This window comes from Gobius niger, assembly GCF_951799975.1.
Source record: "Gobius niger genome assembly, chromosome: 22".
NCBI classification, from domain to species: Eukaryota; Metazoa; Chordata; class Actinopteri; order Gobiiformes; family Gobiidae; genus Gobius; species Gobius niger.
In genome coordinates this window covers 17,461,539-17,477,473 of record NC_136873.1, presented here as the reverse complement: position 1 = coordinate 17,477,473, position 15,935 = coordinate 17,461,539, and the positions used below count along the sequence as shown (strand labels likewise).

The 15,935-nt window shown below is 41.3% G+C and overlaps 1 protein-coding gene across 2 annotated transcripts in view; it reads left to right on the top strand.

Annotated features, from left to right (window-relative positions):
- Positions 1 to 15,935, top strand: part of rabgap1l (RAB GTPase activating protein 1-like) — a 214,102-nt gene that overhangs the window by 187,167 nt on the left and 11,000 nt on the right. The gene's annotated exons all lie outside the window — the stretch shown is intronic.

The window sequence follows — 15,935 nt, the reverse complement described above, 5'->3', positions numbered from 1 at the left end:
CGGGAGTGTGGCTTAGCGCTGTGGGATTAGGAGAAGAATTGGAATTTCCCAGGCTCCTTAAACCTGCACCGGACCGTAGCGGCCGCTGTGATGACTTCTCCCGGACTTTATGGAAATAGCTGTGAGCTTATTACAACTGCCATTCTCCAGAACGGACTAATCCCCTTTTCCTTCGGTGACTGTAAATGGAAAGACGGAGAGGGATTGAAGAAAATGAGAAAATCAGCAATTTATTATGTTACTCTACAAAAATTTAAACACAACACTTTTGTTTTTGCTCTCATTTTTCTTATTCTATAAACACAGTAGACCCATTTCTCTCGACTATTTGTCACAAATCTAGTTTTCAAATCATTACAAATCATTTTTTCTCTTCTACTGAACAATCTGCTGTGAATAAACATCCACATGGACCTGATTTTGGCTTGACTTTATTTGTATGTGGTAAATAAGTTTATATTTCACCAGAAAATGGCTATAAAGAGTGAAAATCTGTTTTTCCCAAAAGATTCTATTTTCCCCCTTGGCGAGGCCACGCCCCCTTCTATGACGAGATGCCGTCTGTATCTATTACTGCGCAGACGTCGAAGTGCTCCTAAGGTGTTGTTATGCCTTACAATATAGTTTCCTTTTTTATCCGCTTAGGAAACCGTCATGTTTAGTTTTGTGTGACTATACTTGGATCATGTAACTATAAGTGTTTAAATTGGTGAAAATGTAGACGAGCTTGGTTCCCCTCATTTTTTGACATTAGAGATGAACCCGATTATACTGAATTTGCAGATCGTCCACACATTACTGTTCTGTTTTCTGGTTCTACGCGACACATATTTTAGGTAGGTATCAGAAAAAGTATTGGTCAGGAAAAAAATGTATCGGTACCCAGCCCCCAGGGACGGATGGAGCGTGAGATCGACAGACGGATCGGTGATGCGGTCGCTGTATCGGTCTGTCGTGGTGAAGAGGGAGCTGAGTCGGGGCAAAGCTCTCGATTTACCGGTCGATCTACGTTCCCGCCCTCACCTATGGTCATGAGATTTGGGTCATGACCGAAAGGACAAGATCGCGAAAACAAGCGGCCGAAATGAGTTTCCTTCGCAGGGTGGCTGGGCGCACCCTTCGAGATCGGGTGAGGAGCTCAGTTACCCGGGAGGAGCTCGGAGTAGAGTCGCTGCTCCTTCACGTCGAAAGGAGCCAGCTGAGATGGCTCGGGCATCAGTTACGGATGCCTCCTGGTCGCCTCCCGCGGGAGGTGTTCCAGGCATGTCCTAGTGGGACAAGGCCTCGTGGAAGGCCCAGGACACGGTGGTGGGACTATGTCTCCGAGCTGGCCTGGTGTCGCCTCGGGGTCCCCCCAGAACAGCTGGAGGAGGTGTGTGTGGATCGGGAAGTCTGGGCATCTCTGCTGAGACTGCTGCCCCCGCGACCCGGCCCCGGATAAAGCGGAAGAAAATGGATGGATGAATGGATGGTACCCAGCCCTATTGTATTTACTCATTCCATTGCATCAGTAATTGGGTCATTAAAAAAAAAAAAAGATTTGTTGGTTCAATCCCAGGCTTTGCTGAATGTCTCTCCCTGCTCTTCGCCTCCTTTCGCCCTGTGCAGTCTTGTTCCATAAAGCCTACAGGTCTGGGCTCTCAAACCGTAAAACGGCATCATCTGGTCCTAAACTGGAGTAACTACAGGTTGTTATTGGTTTGGAGTCAGCGGGAGGGGCTTGTTGTCATGGCGACTCCACTGGTGTCAGGTGGTTAAAAGCTGGAGGCTCTCGTGAGAGGTAATTGGGTCTGTCCAGGGGCTAGTTTTACAAAGACGGCTGATCGTCAGTGTTATACTGCGCCCAGAAAGAACATTCAGAGATCATGAGAAGTGTTCCCTTCTCATCTACTTTCCTTATAATGTCTCCTCAGATGTGGAGAAGTTTCTATTATTTCACAAATAAGAGCATTAGAGGACAGGGCATTCTCGGTCAGAGCTGGCCCGGGTGTGGTCTTTCGGAGTTTGCATTTTCTCCCTGTTCTTAGTTTTCTATGGTAGATATTACGTGACATTCAGACTTACCATTACAGCCCTCTATGAAGGAGGACGGCATGTTCTGAGAGCTGTTTATATTCTTCATAAAGTTCTTTTACTTTGTTTGAAAAAGCATCATTGATTCACTTCCTGATCCTCCGAGCAAGCTAAGATAAGCCCCTCCCACTCCCCTTTTTACTTTTACTTAAACTGTGAAACTAACATATGATATCGACTCATTACATGCAAAGTATCATATGTCAGGCCTTTGTTTGTTATCATTCTGATGATCATGGCTTACAGTCCTTTTTTATAATGTTCTACTTTTCTGACATTTTTATTTGGGTATTTTACAAACAACAACAAGTTATAACAAATAAAGGCTACATATGTCACTTTACATGTAATGAGTCTATCATATATTAGTTTCACATTTTAGAGGAATAGGCCACACACTGAGATATGTTCTTACCTTAGCTTTGACGAGTTCTTTAGGACCTGTCTGATCTTCCCCCGTGCCTTCAGTCACGTAAACACAGCGCAGACGGCGTTAGCATTTAGCCTCTCCCTCTCTCCTCTATAGCTCCAAAACAGGTCAAGATAGAAGCTACCAAGCTCTTCCACGTTTTCCCTATTTAAATATGGTTACGTGAAGTGTTCCACTACAAAGTATAATTACACAAAATTAAACAATGTGGATTTTCTAAGCGGATAAAAGGGGGAACTATATTGTAAGGCGTAATAATACTAATAATAGTAGTTCGAAATCCGCGCAGTAATCTTCACTTTACTGTGCGGATGTAATTATACTTTGTAGTGGAACACTTCACGTAACCATATTTAAATAGGGAAAACGTGGAAGAGCTTGGTAGCTTCTATCTTGACCTGTTTTGGAGCTATAGAGGAGAGAGGGAGAGGCTAAATGCTAACGCCGTCTGCGCTGTGTTTACGTGACTGGACAGGTCCTATAGAACTCGTCAAAGCTAAGGTAAGAACATAAGTATGTAAAAACGGTGGCCTATTCCTTTAAGTTGAATAACAGAAATAAATGCATTTTTCATGATATATGACACCTGTGTATTTGTATATCTGTAGCAGAGCTGATCAGTGAATCAATAATTGCCATGTTATTCAAATTATTCGGATCCTTTTTAATTTAGCCGTAGAAATGAAGTGTATTGAGAGGATGAAAAGGCTTTGGTGTCCGGACTAAAGCCACCATGCTAAGCTTTCAGACAGTCAATCCAATACACACGGTGCTAAAGTTACTAAAGTTTTGGTCATTATTTTTTAGTGTATAAACTCCACGGCACGTGTCATAAGTGTGGCTATGTCATCATCACTAACCACTAAACTGCAGCGTTACATCCTCCTCCATGTGGTTTGTTCTGCTGCTGATGATCACACTGCAGTAAATGGTAGATCCAATGTCAGAGGAAAATGAGTTACGATCCCGGTCACAATCCGCCTCAGTCCAGGAACAGCCCAAGCACGAGCCTCTAATCCATCCTGTCGCTCTGAGTGTGTTTTAGCCGGATGGAAAGTTTGCTCGTGTGCACCACCTCGTGATAGGGCTGCTCGATTATTGAAAAAATAATAATCACGATTATTTTTGTCATAATTGAAATCACGATTATTCAAACGATTATTTGTTGCCTTTAAAAAAATCCATCAAAAAAGTGACAAAAATCCAGCAGAAAAAAGACAAAAATCCATCAAAAAAGTGACAAAAATCCATAAAAAAAGACAAAAATCCAGCAGAAAAAAGACAAAAATCCAGCAAAAAAGTGACAAAAATCCATCAAAAAAAATTACAAAAATCCAGCAGAAAAAAGACAAAAATCGATCAAAAAAATTACAAAAATCCAGCAGAAAAAAGACAAAAATCCATCAAAAAAATTACAAAAATCCATCAGAAAAAAGACAAAAATCCAGCAAAAAAGTGACAAAAATCCATAAAAAAAGACAAAAATCCAGCAGAAAAAGACAAAAATCCATCAAAAAAGTGACAAAAATCCCAAAATTAAAAATTAGAAAAAAAAATGTGAAAAAAAATTTGAAAAAAAAAGAACTTTTGAAGAAAAAATAAAAAAAAAAAAATTGAAAAAAAAAATTATAATCGTTTTTTTGCGATTATGCTATTTTTGTAATTGTTTACTGTTGTAATCGAAATCGTAATCGAATTTCGATTAATTGCACAGCCCTACCTCGTGACATCAGCAGGTGGGGCAGGTGTTTACAGCTCTTTAGTAGACTGATACATGCTTGGTACATTTCGTGCGCTCCTCGGTGTTTAGCAGTTACTATGTTGACATCACTGCGGTCACGGCTTCCTTCCCATGTGTCTCTTCAAACGTGCACTTTTATCTGCGCTCGAGAACAGGAAGTAGACAGCAGCCCTCAGATGGAGAGATACGAGAGGAGGAGGGCGGAGGAAAGAAAAAAAAACACTCACGACCAACAGTGAGGCTGGAGAACTCTCCTTTTCAAACAAGTATTGGATTATACAAGGAAGCAAAGAAGCCCATGTGAGTGACTGGAGATGTGTTCAACTACAGGGTTTGATCATTTGTGTCTCAGATTTGGCTTTGCACTGGACACTGGTTATGTGTACATGGTCAGAGAAATCAGATAACTGGAGTAATCAGATTACCCAGCAATCTGATCTGATGATCCAAGACTGAACTCTCTCCCCTCCCTCCCATCAGGCCCAGCTGCGGAAGCTGGTGGAGCTGATTGCACACGGGTAGTCCAGTCGATAAAGCACAGGTTTAGAAACTCAAAGCTCCAGAGTTCAGGCCCAGTTCTCCTTGTTTTCTTTGTGATCTCAGCAAAATAAAACCCAAATAGCACAAACTAACCTCTTAACCCCCACCTGAACAGAGCACATTCTTCTCCTGTGACACAAAAACGCATCAGAAGAGTCACAGAAAAGTGATGAAAGCAACAGAAAAATAGCACAAAAAAAAGTGACAACAAGGAAAAAAATCAATTTAGATCAGTTTTGTTGGTCTTAGCTTTCTGTACCTTTTAGATTTGGGTCAAGCTGATATGAAGAGAGAGGTTAAGAGGTTAAGGATGTCAGGGTGAAGACTTTCAGCAAATAATCAGAGCTGTAACACTGAGAACAATGTCAGCTTTAACCACTGGACTATCGGCTGTGCAGTGCTCTGTGTTTTCTCTTTCAACACATTTAGGATTTACTTACTAGGATTTACATGGATAACTTCACTTTCATTCTTTTTATAACATCTTTGAACCATTGTCTTTGTTTCATGACCTTTCTTTATGCCCCTGGTTAGCACATGCACAATAATACATTTCAGATTGTGGTGTTTACAGACACTACAATAATCTGAAACCTCCAGAAATCACATGATCACATGTTTGGTCTGTGTGTAAACGTACACTGAGAGGGGACTTTCAAAATCCACTTTTCTGTTCAGTTTTCTTTATTGTGAAAGCAGAACAAACGGAGAAGAGAAACTCTTGGTGCAAGACCAGAGTAAAATAAAGAGTGATGTCAAATACAGAGTAGTTAATAATGTTCTAACAGGTAGTTAGTGATCCTTTTGGATGTGCTCGTTCCTCTTTCCTTCTGCTGAAGAGCCTTGGTCTGTGTTTCCTGGAGTTTGTTGTGTCTTCTATAGAGCCTGAGGGCGTCTCTCTCTTTATAATTGATTAGTTGGCATGCCATCAGCTAAAAATGAAGGCTTGCACACAGAGGTGGTTACAAACTAAGTTGCTGCTGAATATAAGATTTGTCCATTCTTTATAATATTTGTTCATATTTGCCTGTGGCTCTGTGTTGAGAAAGTGCCATCTCATCCTTATCCTTCTAACCTTACGCTGGAACAAACAGGTGCGTTGTGCTCCCTCCCTCCCTCTCTCTCTCCTTTCTGTGGGGGGTGAGTGAAGGGGGCGGGGCTTGTGAAGGACTCTTAAAGCCTCGCCCGCCCTTCACTCTCACAGAGGAGAGGGAGCTGTCAGCAGCAGCAGCAGCAGAAGGGTAGCTGTACCTTTGCTTCCTCGTGTGAAGATGATGCAGGAAGTTTCCATCATGGTGGCCTATGACGCGCATGTGGTGGAGCGGCCGGGGGGCGAGGAGGACACGCTGGCCCGCATAGTGGCGAGCTCCAGACCCGTGGGCGCGCGCAGACCTGTGGTAGGTGTGTGCGTGCTGACTTTCTCATTTCCCATTTTTTGCGAGTCTCTCGTGCCTCTGGTTTTGCACTTTGGTGAGTGTGTTCTTCGGACTAAGGCAGGATCCTTCTCATCCGTTTATTCTTACCTTGATTTGGTTTGTTTTATCTCATGGAAGGTTAAAGTCAAGAAGTTACTCTGAGGATGGCTAGTTAAGTCATTAATTTATCAAAAAGGCGCTGCCACAGTGTTGACTTTTGACCCAGTAGAGAAATAATAATAGTTTGACCTTAATACTTTTGCTTTGATAGAGCAGAGGTGTGTCCTGTACATTCTTTTGAACTGATTTGTTGTTGAATATGGTAATGAACATTAGTCAGTGTTTCCCCCAGGTTTACTGTTTGAATTTCGGTACAATACATTGAATTCAATTGAAGTAACTGTGAAACATTGGATGTAGTAATTTGAGTATGTAATATACTATTACATAGATTTATGGAGGCTACCATTAATTAATAAGTACATTTTCCCATGAGTGTTTGGATTTGAACATTTGTCAGGAGTTCCACAGTTTATGATGTAATGCAACACATCCTCTTGTTTTATGCAGAGCACACACCTGAGTTCACAGAACTTTCTACAAAATACTAGCAGGGCTCACGTCAGTGACTGACACTGATAATACTAACAGCTTTGTCTAAAAACACAACTGTTACATTAGCTTGGGCTGGATTTCCGTATTTACAAAGTGATGAAATGTACATTTTGCCGTCATCTAATGGCTCTAGTTAAACTTCCTGGCACTGTTGCTCCTTTCTCTGCCTCTGTTTCTCCAAAGTTATCGGGTGTAGTTCTGCATGGTCTAGGCCTGCCACACGGTCACTGAGCGCAAAGCACAGACTGGACCATGAATAACACGGAGTCGGACTGGATGAGCAGGAGTCGTATGTTGTAAAACACGGACCTGCTTTGAATATATTTGTTTTGTAATGGATGAGCAGAATGGATTTGGTGAAGATGCTCGTTTTACCAATCGGTGATAAGATCTGCATAATAAAACGCTGCCAGGGCCGGTTGGGGAAGCACTCTTGGTACCCCTTGTTTCTGTTGTTTGAAATCCCTCTAAAACATGTGTCTTTACTGTAAGTCCTCAGACCAAACTCCTGCTGGGAGCAGGACATCACCAGCTCATCTCCTGGAGATGTCACCAGGGTATGAACCAATGGGCGAGGAAAGCGCTTCCCTTTGGTCCTCATGGTGGAGAGCTGACATTGCTGTAATACCACCCCCTGGTGGCCGGGGCTACTCCAAAAGGCACTTTGTTAACAGTATTTCTATGTAGCTTCGGGCCTCATTTAAACAGCTTAAAAGCCTGGCTCCAAAGAGTTTTTTTTTTTTCTAAAAATGGCTATGACCCATGTGACAACGCTGGGGTAGGCATCATAGCTCTAACCAAACTGTTTTGGGTAAACATCTATGGTTGACAGGTGGAGCTGTGTGGAGGCTCCACTAACGCCTTTTTGCCCTTTTAAGGAACAGGCTTCGTAGGAGGAGATTGGGCAGCCATGTTTATTTCACAGACCACTCGGGATCATTACTAGGAATGAGGCTGAATCTTACATCTATGGTCTGAATGCAGCTGATGGAGAGTCAGTGGAGCTCCACCCCTCCACAGGTCATGACGTCACCTCCACTCTTTTCCTGGACATTTATTTAAATGAATCTCAATGACACGCATTTAGTAAACTCCACTGTCCTTAAGGTTAGGATTAGGGTTAGTATAAGTTATATTAATTCATATTTATTCATTAGATAAAACATTTTCCTGTCATTAAGTGTAAATAGTTTTGTTTCGGACCTTTGTATGATTTCTCTCTCACATTGGACCTCAGTGAAATGTTCCTGACCCAGTGTCAGGTTTTCACCTCTCGCTGCTCACCATTGCTGCTGAGGGGGGTCACAGTCAGACGGTCATTTGGAATTTCTCAAAAGTCAAGTGGATAATCCAAAAAAACAAACTGAGCTGGAGGATCTGATTGGCTGTCCGTCCAGACACTGGACAATCCTTGACCCAAACTGGAGCTGACTCAACATAGACACTACACTGCTCCCATTTTTCATGGGATGAACTCAAAGACATAAAACATTATATAAAAACAGCGGAACTAATGCTATAATCCTGTACATTTAGTTCAGAGCACATAATATTAACTATTGAGCTGGTGGTTTCGATATGCAGCTGATCTTTGAACTACCGTAAGAAAGTATTTGCAGCTCAGAGATCTCTGGCTGTGGAGGTTGTGGCTAAGTTGTGATGATCTTTTTCCTCTAAAAATAGCGCGTGGGTTGAAGTCACTTTGTTTCAATTACAGTAATAAGTTGCCTTGAATGGAGTCCGTGTCTGCATTTTTCTTCTTGTGAGTAATTGAATTGAGAGTGACCTGGTTTTCCCGAGACGACCTTTGACCGTATTTAAATATTCAAAGGACTTCAAGCTGCTTGTTTTACCTTTCACCAAATGTTATTCTTGGGACTTGCAACACAGTCTCTATCAACCTTAAAGTCCTCCCTCTGATTTGATCACTCCACAATTTTCAGCAATTTGTTCCATTGTAAATATATATATGTTTTTCTTTGTTCAAGGCTCTTTCCAATATTCAGATTTTGGCCCATTTTGACAAATTAAGCGCCTTATTTTTTCACCCTATTGATTGAAGGAAAACATCACTGCCCAGTTTCTCATACTGTACTTGCTCTGGGACATGTAGTTCATGGAAAACGATGATTGTGGTGATTTGGGGCGGGGGAGAATTTGAATGCACCATGGAAAAGTTTTGATGACCTACATGGAAATATGGTGGTGACTGTTTGAAGTCGTTCAGATCACTAGAGGCATGATTCTTGTTTGAAATTGCAGAAGACCTCTTTTATCATATTCTTACACTGTATTAACCACACAGGAGGTCAGACCATGCCACTTTTGTTTCAGTTAAGTCACTATTAGACCTATTTCACAGAATATTCTTTCCTCTGTATAGAAAATTGTAGCTCGATGTGATTTTGTGGTTCTCTATGAATAGCATTGTCAATTAAAAATGCCCATTCAGTTTTATATTTGGCACGAGTGTGAAAGTTAACATATGTAACTTCTTCAAAGACTGGGTCAGTGACTGTGTCCCGCAACATCCAACAGTAGGTGTTTGCGCAGGTGTTTGAGAGGCAGTTTGTCTAGATCAGGGGTCCTCAAACTACGGCCTGAGATGATTTAATCCGGCCCCCCACTTGCAGAGCACAAATCCCTGAGTATGTAAAAAAAAGTAAGTCTCTAGCCCATTCCTGTGCGGAGTTAGGATATTTTAACTAAATAACCAGTTTACTCATTCCAGCCACTAGGGGGTAATTTGAATAAATAAAAAATGATTCCACAGGTGTCCAGCAGAGGGCACTTACATAAGAGATCAGAATATAAACACATTATAGCCACGTGGTAAATGAAGCTTACCACCACAGAGTGTGGAGAGAATGAATAATGACTACAGTACTTTGAGAAACTTGTGACACAGGCTTGTAAAGCACAATACAAGTGTAAGAAGTTATTACTTTGGTCACATTACATAATGATGTTTTATTTGAAAATAAATGGAAATTAAAAGAAAGTGTGAAGACTTGATTACTATTTTTGCAAACCACTACAGTGAAACAAATATGAGCCTGAATCAAGTGTTGATCTTGTGGATATAGTCGTGGGGACGACTGTGCCAGGCGAGTCATCTCTACTTCACTATGAGGCATTTTGGTTTGGGTCATACAATTCTATGTTATAGCCAACCCGGCCCGGCCCCCCATCACAGTCAAGAACAATAATGTGGCCCCCAGAGAAAAAAGTCTGAGGACCCCTGGTCTAGATACTCCTGTTAGAGAGTTAGGAAATATGGCTATGAAAAGTAGCCGGAAAAGGCTTTATCAAATGTACTTTTACTCCTCAGTGGTGATCAGCCCAGTCTATGAAGCCTCTATCATTGCAGGCATTTCACTTTCGTTCCTTTTTAGAAGGAGCCCAAGTGGCCGTCCCGCCTCCAGCCGAGCTCTGGGACTGGCTCTGGCTGTGCACAGGGACTCTAATTCAGGGCAGGATGTTAAAGGGACCGTATACTGCTACTTCCACCTCTCTTTTAACCAGTACTTTAACGATACTTTGTTTCTGATAACGATACTTTGTGATGAAACAACCAAGTCACTTTTTTCCCCCAGAATGCTTCGGAAGACACAGACGCGGAAAAGTTCATTTTTTGCAGAGGGACCTGACCTATTTAAAGCTTCTATTTGGCTGCCTTTTACTCCACATCTCCATGGAGACGGGCTGGAGACGTCCCGCTCTCAGTAAAGTCACAATCAGGTCTAAGGAGAACTGAGCCGCTCTAGATCAGTAGAAGATTTGATTTAATTTTACAACAGCAGAGCTAACAACACAAATGAAAGCTTTCTGCACTCAAAATATAAAGTAGTTGTTGCTGCTTTTCATGTGTTGTGGCACACAGACAGTTGTGTCCTGAACAGCAGGGGGTTGAGCACACAACCTTTGGGGACCACCTTGTTCAGCGTGATGGTTCTGGAATAGAAAAGCAATGAAACACGATGTGATGATTTCTCCAAATTGGGAGATTGTCCAAATGGGCAGGTCACAATTCCATTCAGCCTTGCCCAGCCCGACCTGGAGTTGTGTTTTGTTTTAATCACGCCTTTATTGATCCTGCAAACCCCATCTGATCCTGCTCAGGAGCTCTATTCTCTCACCTCTCCATCTGCTGTTGGTATTTCATGAATGTAGCTATTCAACTTATTTTGCTTGTAATCCTTCTAATCGTTTGTTTTGTCTTTTTAGAAAGCTGTATTTAGCCTTATTTAAACGGCTTTACCCTCGTGTGTGCCTGTAGAGGAGAAGTCAGGGTCTTTGTGAGATTAAGGCTGTTATTATTGCAGTTTTGTTTTCTCTACATGAACTGAAAGCCTGAATCATATGTAAATGTTAGATATTTCAGTAGGAACCTCAAGGGATGTAAAGATGCACTAAAGCCCCGATTCGATTTTAAGTTCCTCGATTTCATTATTATTTCTTTATTTTTACAACATGAATATGATTCATTTTATAACCAAAAGATGTTTCTTTATTTCAACATCTCCCTAGTTTCTCTGCAGCAGTGTTAATTTTGACAACACATTTTAATTTAGTTTTAGTCTTAGTCTTTTGACGAAAATGTAATTCGATTTTAGTCTAGTTTTAGTCAAAGAAATATCTTCAATTTTAGTCTAGTTTTAGTCGACTAAAATTGCAAGTAAGAATTTAGAATTTAGTCGACTTTGCATTGATAATATTCATTATAATCATGTTTAATCTTGTTCCTCTGCTTCATGGAGCTGCTCCACATGAACAAAGCTCAGAGCTGATCCTTTGGCAGAGAATTTACATGATCTGAGGCTCTTTCAGACGCTCAATAGAAGTTTGGATGATTTTAGTCTCTCCCTTTCATTTTTATTTAGTCTTATTTTAGTCGACTAAAATATCTGGACATTTTAGTCATAGTTTTAGTCTCATGAAAAACTTTTAATTTAGTTTTAGTCCAATTTTAGTCGTCAAAAATATCACTTTGACTTAAATTAAAACTAATTATTTTAGTCGACGAAATGAACACTGATGTGCAGAGTTTGCATTCCCGTCCTTCCCGTGTCTGTGTAGGTTTCATCCTACTGTTTCCCTTACCACTAATGACATGCTTATCCAGTTGACCCACAATGGCCGCAGCAGCTCAGGACTAGCCCAACATCGGATCACGGCAATTTCGTTGTACAATAAAGTTCTTCTTCCTTGTAACAAGCGTTTTTGTCCTTGTATCAGACTGTGACGGTGTGTGTGTGTGTGTGTGTGTGTGTGTGTGCATGTGCGCGTGTGTGTGTGTGTGGTTTATGAGGCGTCTCAGTCACCTTGAGGATCAGACAGCTCGACACTGCTTTATCTGCACCTCTCACAGTTCTGCAGGCGTTGGACTCTTGCTTCCCGGGGCCGGCACATATCATGTGATGTTGAAGTGAATTGGATTAGATTTAGAGAGAATCTTTCTAAGTGCCCCCCTCCCTCTCTCCTCCCTCTCTGTGTAAGTTTATCACTCCTTCAGTCTGTGTGTGCTTTAGAGGCGGCTCTGGCACAATGAGTAACCAGCTCTGCACACGTCAGCTGGAGACGGCCTAACTGTATTAACTCATGTGTGAATCAATACAAGCACAGCAGAGTGTTATTGATGGACAAGGAAAGTTTATTTGAAGAGCTCAATGTGTGCACAAGGCACATTCAAAGTGCTTCACAGTTACATCCATTAAAAGAAGGCCGATCAAATCAAAATCAGTCCATAAACCATCAATATGATCATTGAATTACTTAAAGTACTGTCAGCGCTACAGTCACAGATAAACATTTCCATTTCATATATGCATTTCAAGCTAATAATAATTATCTAAATAATAATCAAACACACATTCAATACAAAAAAGCAAGCTCCAATTTAGCCTAAAAGGGAGTGAGAAGAAAAAGAAGTGGAAGAAGAAAACCTATTTAATCCCACCCCCATTTCTCATCAATGTTACAGTCACCTTCACTGTTACAGCCTCCATTTTCCCCAGAAAACTACAGTGTTTAGTGTGTTTAATGTTTAGCAATCATATTTGCAACAGCATTAATAAATCAGTAGAAACTAGAGTGATGAATCACAGTGACGTTACCATGTAATGGATTATTACTTTGTAACATTATATTCCAACAATGGTAAGGAAACAAGCACATCAACACTAGTAAATATAAATGTCAAATTTCAGACCCACTCTCTCTATATAGCATAGCATAGCATAGCATAGCATAGCATACCATACCATACCATACCATACCATACCATACCAGTTTAAACCTGTGGATAGTGAGGCCTTGCTTGAGAAGCATCCAAAGTTGTGCTACACATACAAACACACACACTTTTTACGAGTGGATTGAGCTGTTGGTAATGAAAAATCTCCATTTTCTCTCAAATCTTGCCTGACCCTGAAGTTCTCACTGTGTTTAGTCCTGACTCTGGGACCAACAGGAGACCTCTCTCTGAGGTTCTCAGTTTAGTTTATTGTTTTATTCGAGGAGAATGGCTCTAATGACGGTGGCTCAGTTGGTAGAGCGTAACATGGTTACATGTATTTTGGTACTCAACCATTAAAGGCCCAATACCTGATTTTTTTATTGCAAACAATGAAAGGGGAAGCCACTGAATTAAAATGTTAGTTGTGGTCCAAACTCATTCGTAGCTTTCCTAATGTTTTTGTAGCATCCAAATTCTTTACAGGAACAAGTTTATAGGCACATTTCCCAACTTGCAGGGTCACTTTTCAGGGTGACTTTCACAAAAATGCTGCAAAAATAGCCTGAAAGTTCACAAAATTGATACAAATGTTTTATAATTTGATGCAGGCTCTTGTCACTACAAGCATATATACTAAAGGAGGATACAATTCTTTTCATTCCATTTCTAGAGGTAAAATCAGGTAAAGCTCCTTTAAGAAGCTTGTTTTCTAAAAGGAAGCCATTGCAGAGACCTGAGCACTGGACTAATGTCACGGCGACAATAAAAGTGAGAATGGAGGAGTAGCAGACATCTGAATATTCTGTGTGTTCATTGTTTAAGGTTTAGCCTACTTTATCATTATTACAATACTTTGAAGGTTAAATTGCCGTTTCCATGTTGCTTAGGTCCGCCCTGAGCGTTGTTTCGTTACAAAGCGCCCGCTGCTCTTGTTCAGGACACGACGTGCTGAGATTGTTCTTATCAGCTCAAGTCAGACACTTCTGTATTCATATTTGAGGGACACAGTGAAGTGTTTAAGGAAAAGCCATTTGGTGACATGACTGTACAACAATCTGAAATACTTTGAATTTATCATCAATAAAAACAGAAAGATTTCATTCTTTATTATTTAAATGTAGTATGGCTTTGAATAAACATTTCACAGTAGATACAGAATAGACGGTGATTACAGCTTTAAACGGTGACGCCTGGCTGTTCCCTGGGAGAGTCATGTGACCCAGCTGCAGCAGGTCGCTATGGTAACACTGTCTCCACACAGGGACGGGACAGTTCCTAATCTCCCCACAGACTCAGAAGTCGTCCCTTTGCATTCATTAACCTTCCAGAACAATACATCACCCAAACGTGTCTGTTTCAGTGTTTGAGCTGTTGGCATTTCTATGTCTACGTTTTGACCCGCCAAGGAAAAAGAACGATGAACAAATGAACTGTTGTCATCCTCTTTTCTACATGGACTCCTTTTTAGAACTTTCTGACCCGACTGAATTTGACACGGGACTAAATTTGAACAAAAACACCTGAAACTGTAGATGCTCAGTCAGATGTATGGCTACAAAGGGGCGGAACTTTCATGGGAACTTCGGCTCAGAAATTTTGGGAATTTAAAACAATAACTGTCAAAATGCTTTTAAAACATATTTTAGCTTTTTTTTGTTTTTGTTGAATAGACAAGTGATGAACTACCGTAAATGCTCTAATACTGGCCTGTATTCCATTAGCGGCCGGGTCTCTAACAGAGGCCGGGTTCGCGGCTGGCGGAGGCAAATTAAAGCCGGTCTCTAAAACAGGCCGGGGCTTTTATTAGACACTATAGTGGTAGAAATATTCCCCATGTTAGGAATTTGTCTCATACTCGTGTAAATGAAAACTTACGTGCAGGAAGTAAACAATCGGGAACCCGGGGCTGATGGGGACGCTGCGGAGGAGCTGATCCGAGCGTAACTTTGACACAGATTTAGCCACTTTTCAAACCTCCTGTGACTATTTGTGGAAACAGGGCAAACAAATGTTGTGTGACCCTCCAGGGTTTTAATAAAGTCACCATCGCGTCCTCAAAGCACGTCCAGCTGCTCCGTGTGCAGGTCAGTCCCACGCCTCAAAATAACTCCTCCCATCAGCGCGAGCGTCTCGTCTTCTCTCGGGTCAGTCTCATGATCGATCACAAACACAAACGCTCCGTCTAAACTCAACTTTTACACAAGATAACAACAAATAATCCGGTCCACGGTAAAAATGAAACAGAAACCTGCAGTGACATTGATGTCAAAGCTCCGCTAACAGCAACGAAACACTTCCTGTTGTCCCGACAAAATAAAAGGCGTCAATGTTCCAGCCGCTGGGAGAGGGTTTGAAATGTTAATTAATAAATGAACCTAATATTTTAGGTGCAAATGGACACAAATGTCGTTTTTCTTCGTTTTCCTGGTCGTCCGTTTTGCTCAAATAGAAATAAAGGCCTGTCTCTAATTGTGGCCTGGTTCCAATAAAGGCCTGGTCCTAGATGCCCTTGAGTAAATAAAGGCCCCGGCCTATATTAGAGCATTTACGGTATTAGAGACCCACTCATGATGTTTTTGCCCCATAAAACATGATGTCACACCCCAGACCCGTACAAGAAGAGTGAGAACAGAAGTACTTTCCTAAACCTACATTCTGCTTCGTGCTCTTTGTAGTGAGCGCTGGGACCAACAGCAACGTTTTTTTTATCATTTTGTTTGATCATAATGTGATATGTGGTTGATTTCACCTGTCACTAACTCAGATAATGACAGACTGTGACCAGTAGGAGGAGTGGGCGGGGACTTTAAAAACAATATAATATTGTAATTCTGCACATTGATGACTATGTAAGACGGACACAAACATGGAGTGAGTCTGTTC